At 39.4% G+C, this 14,677-nt stretch overlaps 1 protein-coding gene across 1 annotated transcript in view; it reads right to left on the minus strand.

The window, feature by feature from the left end:
* The window catches only part of CEP112 (centrosomal protein 112), a 1,492,843-nt gene extending 1,490,538 nt beyond the window's left edge, over positions 1-2,305 (minus strand). Inside the window, exon 1 of the mRNA XM_053707805.1 lies at positions 2,251-2,305. The gene's annotated coding sequence lies outside the window, so the exon portion shown is untranslated. The remainder of the gene's footprint in view (positions 1-2,250) is intronic.
* Between the last annotated feature and the right edge of the window lie 12,372 nt (positions 2,306-14,677).

Consider the following 14,677-nt stretch of genomic DNA (forward strand, 5'->3'; position numbering starts at 1 on the left):
TTCCAGTGCCATATAAACAAATCCAAGTCAACAACCCAAATAATAAACAATATTTACAATAAAAATAAATAGCTCTGCTCAGCTGGGCCTGTTTAATAATATGTTGGCATTTGTATTGTACATTATACCATAATAAACAGTTGGCATTATTTTTTGTAAATTCTACCCAACTTGTCCAATAATTCTTGAACCTGCATGAAATAAAATATTTTAAAAAGGTAAAATAAGGGCTTCTGCCACTGCATTCACCAACAGTGTGAGACTATTACAGCAGTTTTGAAAGAAACAAAAGTGAAAGATATAGGACAAAATTTATCAAAGTCTGACGGACAGGAGTGTACATCTTCAGCATTGCATCCCCACTTTTAACATTGCACACTAAGGGGCCGATTTATAAAAATACGAACGGACATGATCTGCTGTAGCGGATCATGTCCACCGCACATTGATAAATGCTGACAGCATACACTTGTGCAATGCCGTCCCCTGCAGATTCGCGGCCAATCAGCCGCTAGCAGGTGGTGTCAATCAACCCGATCAGGTCTGATCGTGCTGATTGCTGTACGCCGTCTCAGAGGTGGCAGACGAATTAGGGAGCAGCGGTCTTAAAGGGACAGTCTAGTCAAAATAAAACTTTCATGATTCAGATAGGACATGCAATTTTAAAAAACTTTCCAATTTACTTCTATTATCTAATTTGCTCAATTCTTTAGATATCCTTTGTTGAAGAAATAGCAATGCACATGTGTGAGCCAATCACACAAGGCCTCTAGGTGCAGCAACCAATCAGCAGCTACTGAGCATATCTAGATATGCTTTTCAGCAAGTGATATCAAGAGAATGAAGCAAATTAGATAATAGAAGTAAATTAGAAAGTTGTTTAAAATGACATGCTCTTTCTAAATCACGAAAGGAAAATAAAATTGGCTTTCATGTCCCTTTAAGACCGCTGCTTCTTAACTCCTGTTTCCGGCAAGCCTCAAGGCTCGCGTGGAAACAGCTCCATAAGGCAGGATACGGGGCTTGATAAATCGTCCCCTATGGCTAGTGTGCAACGCCGCCCCCTGCTCACACTCAAGCCGGGGCTGTCAATCTCCCCAGTTGGAAAAGTCCAGGGGGATTGAGATACACCACTTAACAGGTGGCGAAGTTGGTTAAGAAGCAGCGGTCTGATGACAGCTGCTTCTTAACTCTCAGCTGCAATTTCGCTCATGCAAAGCTGCAGCCGGATCCATTGATAAATCTGGTCCATATTGTTGAAACCAAACACATATACAGTATATATTTATATATATTATTTTCATTAATCAATGGGTATTGTACTAGTGGGGAGAAAAATAACTGCCTAAAATGATAAATTAAAAAATAAAGGGCCATTATAGTGCAAAAGTTACATGATCTAATTTGCCAGAACATGTCATTTTAGCATTAGTGACCCTGCAGGTCTTTAATGTCTTCCAAAAGAGTGTAAACACATAGCTGAAGGACCACTTGGATGCCACAGACAACTGCTGGCCCTTAGCGGGGTAAGTGATTCATATTGTGAAATGCAGCCTATAAAAAAATTCAGGTCACATTATTTATTGTTTTGTATTTTTTATTTTTATATATCTGTCTATGTGCACAGACCTTTAAATGCCTTACAATAACATTATATAAAGCTCTATGCTAGGACCAGAGTAAAAATGCCAGTTACATTTTAATGTGCATTACTCCAGTAATGGTTCTGATTGGTTATCCTATTTATTTACAGTTGCTCTTATCTCAGGCACTTCTATTTCTTTTTAATAGCTATACAAATGTGCAATAAAAAGTCAAACTTAGGTCAACCGTGCCTCAAAGCAGCTTTGTTTATTTCTCCCCATATAAACTGTAAAACACACATTATTTATCACTGTGGGGAAAAGAACAGGCTGCTTCACAGCTTCGTTTTACCAGAAGTTTGAACAGCTTTTAACTTTTTTTTCACTCACATTTAAACATTGCTGAGCTAAAGCTATTTCATATTTATGACAGACAAAAATGACTACTACGTCCCATTAATATTAACATGATAATAATTGCACTCACACAGTATTTGTACGTTTCCTACAGAAGACATTAGCAGTGTTTTGTATGACAAGGGACACTAGTTTATTTGGCTTTATTTAATAAACTATAAAAAAAAAAGCATCACAGAGCAGGGCCGCTGTTAGACAGGCTGCAGATACAATACACAACAGGATCGCGCCGCTATACGCAGTTACCAACCTGAGCACAGGTGTCCAGTTGTATCCACTGACGGTTTAAACTCCCACACTTTAGGATGACACCGTTACGCACTTCCCGCAAACCGCCGGGTTGTTGCTATGGAAACGTATAAACTTCCGTTCAGTCTGAGGTAGAAAAATCAATATCCGATACAGAGAGTTCAGTGTAATTTGCAGCGCCGTCTGCCGGCTCCTGTGTAATATTGCATAGGACGTGAGCAAAGCAATATCATCTTGTACAGAAGATGAGGTTGTAGTGGTCCTGAGATTTAAAGGGACAGCCTGCTCCAGCATGTTTATTATTTACACTTTTCCATTTTCTGTCCGTCTGGGACCAAGGCTATTTTGACATTTCTGCAGTGTTTGTGTTTAGCTGTAATTTTCCTCTTACTCATTTACTGTACTCACACATATTATATACCGTTTTTCTCGCCATTAAATGGACTTTCTAAAGATATTATTATTTTCATCATATCTTATAATTTACTATAATTTTTTTTATAAAATGGAATAAAAAACACACTTTTTCTAACTTTGACCCCCAAAATCTGTTACTCATCTACAACCACCAAAAAACACCAATGCTAAATAGTTTCTAAATTTTGTCCAGAGTTTAGAAATACCCAATGTTTACATGTTCTTTGCTTTTTTTGCCCTTTTGTTCAGAAATAGCAGACATATATGGCTTTGGCGTTGCTTTTTGGTAATTAGAAGGCCGCTAAATGCCGCTGCGCACCACACGTGTATTATGATCAGCGTGCAGGGGTAATTAGGGAGCTTGTATGGCACTTGTAGGGTTAATTTTAGCTTTAGTGTAGTGTAGTAGACAACCCAAAGTATTGATCTAGGCCCATTTTGGTATATTTCATGCCACCATTTCATCGCTAAATGCGATCAAATAAACAAAATTGTTCCCTTTTTCACAATTTTAGGTTTCTCACTGAAATTATTTACAAACAGCTTGTGCAATTATGGCACAAATGGTTGTAAATTCTTCTCTGGGATCCCCTTTGTTCAGAAATAGCAGACATATTTGGCTTTGGCAAGGCTTTTTGGTAATTAGAAGGCCGCTAAATGCCACTGCACACCACACGTGTATTATGCCCAGCGCTGAAGGGGTTAATTAGGGATTATGTAGGGAGCTTTTTGGGGTAATTTTAGCTTTAGTGTAGTGTAGTAGACAACCCAAAGTATTGATCTAGGCCCATTTTGGTATATTTCATGCCACCATTTCACCGCCTAATGCGATCAAATATAAAAAAAAACGTTAAATGTTTCACAATTTTAGGTTTCTCACTGAAATCATTTACAAACAGCTTGTGCAATTATGGCACACATTGTTGTAAATGCTTCTCTGGGATCCCTTTTGTTCAGAAATAGCAGACATATATGGCTTTGGCGTTGCTTTTTGGTAATTAGAAGGCCGCTAAATGCCGCTGCGCACCACACGTGTATTATGCCCAGCGTGCAGGGGTTAATTAGGGAGCTTGTATGGAGCTTGTAGGGTTAATTTTAGCTTTAGTGTAGTGTAGTAGACAACCCAAAGTATTGATCTGGGCCCATTTTGTTATATTTCATGCCACCATTTCATCGCCAAATGCGATCAAATAAAAAAAATCGTTCCCTTTTTCACAATTTTAGGTTTCTCACTGAAATTATTTACAAACAGCTTGTGCAATTATGGCACAAATGGTTGTAAATTCTTCTCTGGGATCCCCTTTGTTCAGAAATAGCAGACATATTTAGCTTTGGCAATGCTTTTTGGTAATTAGAAGGCCGCTAAATGCCACAGCGCACCACACGTGTATTATGCCCAGCACTGAAGGGGTTAATTAGGGCGCATGTAGCGAACTTTTTGGGGTAATTTTAGCCTTAGTGTAGTGTAGTAGACAACCCAAAGTATTGATCTAGGCCCATTTTGGTATATTTCATGCCACCATTTCACTGTCAAATGCGATGAAATAAAAAAAAAAAACGTTACATTTTTCACAATTTTAGGTTTCTCACTGAAATCATTTACAAACAGCTTGTTCAATTATGGCACAAATTGTTGTAAATGCTTCTCTGGGATCCCTTTTGTTCAGAAATAGCAGACATATATGGCTTTGGCGTTGCTTTTTGGTAATTAGAAGGCCGCTAAATGCCGCTGCGCACCACACGTGTATTATGCCCAGCGTGCAGGGGTTAATTACGGAGCTTGTAGGGAGCTTGTAGGGTTAATTTTAGCTTTAGTGTAGTGAAGTAGACAACCCAAAATATTGATCTAGGCCCATTTTGGTATATTTCATGCCACCATTTCATTGCCAAATGCGATCAAATACAAAAAATTGTTCCCTATTTCACAATTTTAGGGTTTCTCACTGAAATCATTTACAAACAGCTTGTGCAATTATGGCACAAATGGTTGTAAATGCTTCTCTGGGATCCCCTTTGTTCATAAATAGCAGACATATATGGCTTTGGCGTTGCTTTTTGGTAATTAGAAGGCCACTAAATGTCGCTGTGCATCACACGTGTATTATGGTTAGTAGTGAAGGGGTTAATTAGGTAGCTTGTAGGGAGCTTGCAGGGTTAATTTTAGCTTTAGTGTAGAGATCAGCCTCCTACCTGACACATCAGACCCCCTGATCCCTCCCAAACAGCTCTCTTCCCAACAATTGTCCCCGCCATCTTAAGTACTGGCAAAAAGTCTGCCAGTACTAAAATAAAAGGTATATTTGGGGGTTTTTTGTGTGTTTTTTAGCATTATAACATATGCCGCTTTGTAGGATCCCCCTTAGCCCCCAACGTCCCTGATCCCCCCCCCCAAACAGCTCTCTAACTCTCCCTCTCTACCTTAATGGGCGACATCTTGGTTACTGGCAGCTGTCTGCCAATACCCAGTTTAGAATAAAACTGTTTTTTGGATGTTGTTTTTTTAATTTTCTGTAGTGTAGCTTCCCCCCCCAAAGACCAACCCCCACCCCCTCCAAGTACCCTAAGGTATAATGTAGGGCAAACTCCCACCCCCCTTTCTCCCACTTCTTAACCAAAAAAATTCTGTAGTGTAGCGGTTCCCACCTGATCCCGTTCGTGCACGACCCCATCAATCCCGCCTCCGATCCCACCCCCCTCCACATCACACGGCCCATCAATGGCCGCCCACCCGCCTCCCACGTCGGCTCCCACCCATCATCGATATCGGTCATCGATGTCCGGTGCAGAGGGGGCCACAGAGTTGCTCTCTCTGCATCGGATGGCCAAGCAGGGTTATTGCAGGATGCCTCAATATGGAGGCATCACTGTAATAACCGGAAAGTGTCTGGAAGCGATCAGGATCGCTTCCACCGCTTTCCAAGACCAAGGATGTACGCCGTATGTCCTCGGTCGTTAAGTGTATTTTTTTTTTAGTCCTTAAAGGGTTAATAACATAGATAATCCCTTTATTACCAATTCCTCAGATTAACTGTTATTATACTATACATTTAACCTCTGTGATTACCTTGTATCTAAGCCTCCTCAGACTGCCCCCTTATTTCAGTTCTTTTGACAGACTTGCATTTTAGTCAATCAGTGTCCTCTCATAAATAACTTCATGGTCATGAGCACAATGTTACACCCTCTAGCTGTGAAAAACTGTCAAATGCACTGAGATAAGAGGCAGCCTTCAAGGGCTTATCAATTAGCATATGAGCCTACCTAGGTTTAGCTTTTAACAAATAATACCAAGAGAACAACGCAAATTTGAAGATAAAAGTAAATTAGAAAGTTGTTTAAAATTACATGCACTATCTGAATCATGAAAGTTTAATTTTGACTAGACTTTCCCTTTAGTTGATTTTAAAGCATTTTTGCAGATATTGATATTGATATTTGGTGAAATTACTTTACTAAATTAGTTTTTTCAGAGTATTCTCCTTTAAATCACATAAACAAGTGTTATCTGTTGTGTCTTATTAGGGAACGATGTGTATTAGCCCCTTCACTGATCTAGCAATCATTGTGCAGCATCCCCTGATGTTTCGGAAGTACATTTCCCATGATGCTCAACTAGACTGCAGAGGGCCAAAACATCATGTAGAATGTAGTTTAAAAATATCTAGGTTACCAATCTATGCTATCCTCTTCCTTGCAGTTGTTCATGTCCTGGTCAGGATTTTTTTTTAAATCTGGTTAACTAACAACAACTCATGACAGAGTGCTTATTTCTGGTATTGAAACACACACACACACCTTAGTCTGAATTGATTAACAATTGTTATACACATTTTAATTATTAGCTTATAGCCTTTGTTCAAGACAATTTAGTTAGGCAAAAGGTACACAGTAGTACCGGTGCTGGAGTTTAAAAAAATAAATAATGAAATACACAAAATAAGACTCAAAAGTAGCACTTTTGCTTTCAACTAATAATTGTATTCATCATGGACTAATTTCACATTAAAAAAGGATAGAAGCTTTGATATATGGTGGTTAATATTTATTAGCACATATCACACCTAAAGCAGATTAGCAAGTGTAAATGCCATCCAAAGAACAAAACTCACAGGACAGCATATATAGTGTTGCTATATTGCACATATCTCAAAATATCAAAAATGTTACATTTTGCAAAGGTGTTTGATACAGGGCCACATGAGAGATTAATGTACAAAATTAAGGGACTGGAAATAGCTGAAAATGTTAGTTTATGGATAAATAACTGGATAAAAGATAGGGATCAACAAGTAGTAGTAAAGCTAATAAGGGTAATGGAGAATTTAAAGGCACATAAAACAAGTTGGGGTAGAGACAAAATATGATATGTACTTTAATTACTTTACCTGCAAAGGTATACTGCAGTGCCTCACTGCAATATATATTTCTGAAACCCTTTCTTTTAAGTTTCTGAATTGTACAGCTCTAACTCCCCCCACACATTTCCTTCTATGGCTGCATCTATATCTGCCTTTGTTTTGGTGAACACTCATTATCTGCTGGAGCAGGCCTAGAAGCAAATTAAGAAGAAGCAAATAATACAATGCCTGTGTTTCTGATGCTAAACACTGATAATAAGAAGTAAATAATACAATGTTTCTGATGCTAAACACTGATAAGGGTGGGTGGATTAGACTTCTCCAGACAGCATTGCTATGTAACTAATTTTGCTTATTTTTGATAATTATTTAAATTACTTGCCAGCAATTTTTCAACATGTTTTTAATGCAAACTATTTTTAACTTAATTAGCCCTTTTAGGATATGCACAGATCTGAACATGTTTTATGACACTTTAACCCCTTAACGACTGAGGACGTGCAGGGTACGTCCTCAGAAAAAAGGCAGTTAATGCCTGAGAACGTACCCTGCACGTCCTCGGTGTGGAAAGCAGCTGGAAGCGATCCTGCTCGCTTCCAGCTGCTTTCCGGTTATTGCAGTGATGCCTCGATATGGAGGCATCCTGCAATAACCTTAAATGGCCATCCGGTGCAGAGAGAGCCACTCTGTGGCCCTCTCTGCACCGGACATCGGTGGCCGGTAACGTTGGTGGGTGGGAGCTGACTTGGGAGGCGGGTGGGCGGCCATCGATGGGCCGGGTAATGTAGAGGGGGGCGGGATCGGGGGCGGGGGCGATGGGGGCGCGCACAGGCGCGCGCGCGTGCACGCCGGGTGGCGGGCGGGCGCGTGCACGGGGCGGGAGCGGGTGGGAACCGCTACACTACAGAAAAGTTTCAGGTACAGCTTATTATTTTAATAAAACAAAATAACAGTAAAGGTATCTAGGAGGGGGTGGGGGTTTGTTCTTTGGTGGGTAGGGGAGCTACACTACAGAAAATGGGGAAAAAATGAAAAAGCAACTGTTTTTTTTAATAAACTGGGTACTGGCAGACAGCTGCCAGTACCCAAGATGGCGGCCATTAAGGCAGAGGGGGAGGGTTAGACAGCTGTTTGGTGGGGGATCAGCCAGGTTGGGGGCTAAGGGGGGCTCCTACACAGCAGCATATGTAAATATGCTTTAAAAAAAAAACCAAAAAGCCTAAATATATATTTTATTTTAGTACTGGCAGAGTTGCTGCCAGTACTTAAGATGGCGGGGACAATTGTGGGGTGGGGGAGGGAAGGGAGCTGTTTGGGAGGGATCAGGGGGTCTGATGTGTCAGGTGGGAGGCTGATCTCTACACTAAAGCTAAAATTAACCCTGCAAGCTCCCTACAAACTTCCTAATTAACCCCTTCACTGCTAGCTATAATACACGTGTGATGCGCAGCGGCATTTAGCGGCCTTCTAAGTACCAAAAAGCAACGCCAAAGCCATATATGTCTGCTATTTCTGAACAAAGGGGATCCCAGAGAAGCATTTAGAACAATTTGTGCCATAATTGCACAAGCTGTTTGTAAATGATTTCAGTGAGAAACCTAAAATTGTGAAAAATTTAACTTTTTTTTTAATTTGATCGCAATTGGCGGTGAAATGGTGGCATGAAATATACCAAAATGGGCCTAGATCATTACTTGGGGTTGTCTACTACACTACACTAAAGCTAAAATTACCCCAAAAAGCTCCCTACATGCTCCCTAATTAACCCCTTTACTGCTGGGCATAATACACGTGTGGTGCACAGTGGCATTTAGCATCCTTCTAATTACCAAAAAGCAACACCAAAGCCATATATGTCTGCTATTTCTGAACAAAGGGGATCCCAAAGAAAAATTTACAATCATTTATGCCATAATTGCACAAGCTGTTTGTAAATAATTTCAGTGAGAAACCAAAAGTTTGTGAAAAAATTTGTGAAAAAGTGAACGATTTTTTGTATTTGATCGCATTTGGCGGTGAAATGGTGGCATGAAATATACCAAAATTGGCCTAGATCAATACTTTGGGATGTTTACTAAAAAAAAATATATACATGTCAATAGATATTCAGGGATTCCTGAAAGATATTAGTGTTCTAATGTAACTAGCGCTAATCTTGAAAAAAAAATGGTTTGGAAATAGCAAAGTGCTACTTGTATTTATGGCCCTATAACTTACAAAAAAAGCAAAGAACATGTAAACATTGGGTATTTCTAAACTCAGGACAAAATTTAGAAACTATTTAGCATGGGTGTTTTTTGGTGGTTGCAGATGTATAACAGATTTTGGGGGTCAAAGTTAGAAAAAGTGTGTTTTTTTCCATTTTTTTCTCATATTTTATAATTTTTTTTAAAGTAAATTATAAGATATGATGAAAATAATGGTATCTTTGGAAAGTCCATTTAATGGCGAGAAAAACGGTATATAATATATGTGGGTACAGTAAATGAGTAAGAGGAAAATTACAGCTAAACACAAACACCGCAAAAATGTAAAAATAGCCTTGGTCCCAAATGGACAGAAAATGGAAAAGTGCTGTGGTCATTAAGGGGTTAAGATATGAGGAGAGGTTAGCCAAACTAGGTCTGTTTTCTCTAGAAAAAAGCACTTGAGAGGTGACATTGTTACTTTACATAAATATAGTTAAGGCCCATATACAGAGATGGCAGAAACTCTATTTATTCCAAGAAAATTGTTTGTGACAAGAAGAGGACACAATTTAAGGCTGGAAGAAAGGAGATCATGGGGTCAATCTATCATATTGACTGTAGCGAATCATGTCCGCCCAATTCAACATTGCACAAGCATCTCTTGTGAAATGTTTGTGCAATGCCTCCACCTGCACATTCGTGGCCAATCGTTCACTACCAGGGTGTGTCAATCACCCCGATTGTATCTTACGACCGCTGTTTCTTAACTTCTGTTTCCGGCGAGCCGGAAACTTCACATGGAAAAAGCATCCACTGCTTATTAAATCCTCCCCGTAATCTCCTGCAACGGAAATGTTTTTTCACTGTAAGAGCAATAAAATTGTGGAACTCATTACCAGAGGAGGTGGTAAATGCCAATACCTTAGATATATTTTAAAATGGTTTAAATAGGGGGCGTGTCTAGGCGGCGGCCATGAATGGTCGCACTTTCAGGAGCAACTGGCATGAGATGGATAATCCGCCGATTGTCTATGCAACACCAGATCATCTTGCTATAAAACTATTGTATATCTATGCGGTGGGATCTGAGGATCTCGTTGACATTCTGTTTGATGTTTCTATGACTGCTGTCTCCTGAATTACACTTTTTCAGAGTATACCTACCCATGACCATTATCAACTAATCAGCACCATTTAATATAGCCACTGCTTGCTATAAATTACTTATGGTGAGTCGCGTTCTTGCAAAGATTATTCAGATGGTGGCCACGTGGGAGGAGGAACTGCTTCTGATCCTAGAGGGTTATTTTTCTAGGTTGGAGCGATCGCTGCTGATGGCTTTCCGACACACCGTAAACAGTGATCAGCCTGACAATAGAGAAGATGTTGCGCTTAATGGAGGTGCATACTTAAGTGAAGAAGCTCCTATGGATCACTATGGGGATGCCGCTTTGATACACGTGTCAAACGACACTGGCAAAACAGCTTCTCAAATAGCTTTCGGCTCCATCATCATGGTGGACAGACCAACGGAATAAACACTACAGCCTACTCAACACGCAGTAAAACTACTCTTCTATACCTCATAGATTGCGACGGACACACACGGGTACGCCTCGCTGGGTTCACCTTTATGTATGCTTCAGCCGCAATCCCCTTTGTCTGGAGAGGGAATAGGCTGTGTTGGACTGCATGTACAGCTTTTGCAACTGTTCGGGGAGACATATACTACTGACTTATTTCCATCCATGTTTTGTTTTGGACCCATTCTTGGTGACCCTGTGCATGCTGGCCCATACACAATTAAAAGATCTGGAGTGGGATAAAGTTAAGTAACCATCTGTATCTGCTTGCCGGAGGACACTGTATAGTTAAGCTTTAAGACTTGTCTGTTTTGCAGATTCCTCCAGCAGGCGTCATTGATACCAGCTTACCGTATTCATCCTTAAGAGATGGGGGTTAACATACAATCATTTTGTGTTGACTATTTGCAGGCCCATTAGGGTATCTAACTTTAGTTATAGATATTGCCATTACACCCTTGGTCTAACTTTGCTATATGGGAATATATGCTAAGCCTGCTATACAACCATACATATCCCATGCCTTATAGTTTGAAAGTTAGGCTGGCATGACTATATGAACTCACCTACTTTGCCTATATGTGTTTACATTTGTTCCTGAGATTATTGTTGGGTCATGTTCAACTAAATGGCTATAAGTTATGGTTGTTTTTTTTTCCCCCTAAGTTAATGTTTATTTCTTTGAACTACTGATCATCTATAGTTTATTTCAGCATAGCATCTTATAGTTGTGCCAGCAAGAGATATTATCATATGTTAAGAAGAACTCAGATGATATATATGCAAACCGTAAGGGGCTGGTTATATTGTTACTACACAAGTGTTCCTTTATTGTGAGTTAGCCGATTTGTATAAGCAGGAAGACCCACAGCTACAATAAAGTAGTTTGTAATATGTTTGATATAGCTGGCAACTCACACATATACCCCATATAGTTTTATTTTTTATGGAATTTAATGAGCATTTCTCATGAGTAAGTATCTGGAGAAGTAGATAATGACAAATCCTGGGCACACTTCTAACACAGAATTCAGTACTTTATATACTCTCAGCAGTTTGTTCTGTGCTGCCTATCATGTGGTCAGCGGCCGGGGCGGCGTGGTTGTCCAGTGCAGGGCATTATGGCGGTAATGTTAGACTTGAGATAATGACAAATCCTGGGCACACTTCTAACACAGAATTCAGTACTTTATATACTCTCAGCGGTTTATTCTGTGCTGCCTATCATGCGGTCAGCGGCCGGGGCGGCGTGGTTGTCCAGTGCAGGGCATTATGGCGGTAATGTTAGACTTGAGATAATGACAAATCCTGGGCACACTTCTAACACAGAATTCAGTACTTTATATACTCTCAGCGGTTTGTTCTGTGCTGCCTATCATGCGGTCAGCGGCCGGGGCGGCGTGGTTGTCCAGTGCAGGGTATTATGGCGGTAATGTTAGACTTGAGATTTGTCAACATAATAATATTAAATCCATATAAATTCCCTCTATTACTTAGTTCCATGCCACGTGTTTGCTACTATTAAATTCATATAAATTCCCTCTATTGCTTAGTTCCATGCTACTTGTTCGCTACTATTTGCGCTTAATTACCCTAGTAAGGACTGGCTTTGGACATAACTACAAGAATTTTTTTTTATTTTTATTTTTTTTAAAAGTCATTGTGCTACACAGCATTTCTCTCATACAATCCCAATAATAACATAATATCCTAATATTTTGTAACAAGAAGTTATACAAGTCCCTTCATCACTATATAAAATGACATACAATAACTAATTTCAAAAAGAAAGAGAATAGTACCACACTCCGTAAAAATATATATTTTATTGAAAAATCTTTAAAAATTCAAATATTGAAATATGTGACAGCCTTGCCACTTGGTTGGAGAGAGAGCGCAGCACACGGGCTTACGCGTTTCGGCAGGTTGCCGTAATCATAGCCTGTTGTGTGTCTGTGCTCCTTGCCATTAAGAACACTTTAATCTAATCTAATTGGTTAAAACATATGCGCTGTCCCTCCTTCTAATGCTCAGTGAGTGCTAAACACCTGCAGCTAGATATTTAACCCTATCACTCCTCTCTTTTTGTGTATATTAAATTTATTATAAAGTGTCTTACTTAAAGCTTTTTAATTTTAAATGGTGAGTGAATTGGGCTTATGCCAAATGAAACATAATTGTTTGTGTATACCTTACATTTTAGATATACTAGTGATGAGAACAAACAAGTTATTTTCTTTTTTTCTTTTTTTTTTCTTTTTTTCCTCTTTCTCTTTCCTCTCTACAGAATAGTGGTATTGTCCTGAAGGTTTACTATGTACACTCGAACTCATAGTGTCCCTCATAAAATAATAATATAATTCCCTTCTGTCAATAAAAAATGTCAGCTTATAGGTGTTGTAAAGATTGACCTTATAACGTAAGGTTATCTATCTCTAATATTGAGTGAGGATTATGAGAATGACTTTTTGCTTTATATTTTACCTCATGCTTATTGATATCCAGTTGGGTAAGATACTACAGAGGTGATTATGAAATTTCACTTTTGATCCCATTCACTATTAACATTCACTAATAACTATTCTCTGTAAAGAATTCTTTATTCCCCTATTATATGCCTACCTACTTGCTCAGAGTTAACTATTGAATGCTAAACGACAAAGTGTGATAATAATAAGTATATAAAAGTGTATAAAGAAAGTGTGATAATACCAATAAGTATAAAAAGATGAAGAAAAGCTGGGGGGAGAGATCCTATTCCCAATAATTTATAATGTCGTATCTGGAATTGAGACCCTCAGGTATTCTCGTTCTGAGTCTCAAAATCCAGAACATCTCCCTTCTCGCCAAGAGTTTGTCTAAATCTCCCCCCCCTCTTGGGGACCTTTACTTCTTCAATGGCACACCACTTTAGTGTATTTATCTCACCCTTATGTCTCTCAGTGAAATGTTTTACTAAGGGAGTTTGGGATTTACCTCTCGAGATCGTGGATATATGCTCCCGTATTCTTGTCTTGATGTCCCTAGAGGTAAGACCAATGTATTGAACTTTACATGTTTGACATGTGAGCATGTATATAACACTCTCAGTCGTACAGTTCATACACGTATTAATCTGGAAAACCTCTCCTGTCACATGGGACTTGAATGACTTAGTTTTCTCTAGATAATCGCAGGGCTTGCATTTTTTATGACCGCAGTTGTACATACCTCTGCTGGTCATCCAAGTACCTCTGGGTTTAATTTGGGACTTTAGTTCTGTTGGAGATAGTAATGACCCCAAAGTGGGACATTTTCTTGAGCTACACCTAATGCCCCTTTTAACTTCCTTGACCAATTTGTCATCGGCTGCCAAAATAGGGAAATGCTTCCTTATTATGTTGGCAATTTCAGGGAACTGGGCACTATAACTGGTAACAAATGTTAACCCTTTATAGTCGGCCTGTTGCTTTTTACCTCCTCTAAGGAAAGTATCCCTCGTCCTAGGTTCCACCTGCATTCTCGCTCTCCTTATTATTTTCTGAGTGTATCCTCTCATTTTTAATCTTTGTTCCAGGACTACTGCTTCCTGGCGGAAATCTCCGTCATTCGAGCAATTCCTCTTTAAGCGAATAAATTCGCCTTTGGCTACTGCTGCTGCTGTGTGTCTGGGATGGCAGCTACTACCATGTAGCAGTTTGTTTCCACTTATCGGCTTTCTATACACTTTGGTGATAACTTTATTTTCACTTGTCCCTTTCAAAATTAGATCCAAATAGTTGATCATAATGGAATTATGTTCAAAAGTGAAACTCATACCCACATCATTATCATTGAGGGTTTCTATGAATCTCGGGATATCTGAGGGGTCCCCTTTCCATATAAAAAGGAGATCGTCGATG

This window comes from Bombina bombina, chromosome 1 (assembly GCF_027579735.1).
Source record: "Bombina bombina isolate aBomBom1 chromosome 1, aBomBom1.pri, whole genome shotgun sequence".
NCBI classification, from domain to species: domain Eukaryota; kingdom Metazoa; phylum Chordata; class Amphibia; order Anura; family Bombinatoridae; genus Bombina; species Bombina bombina.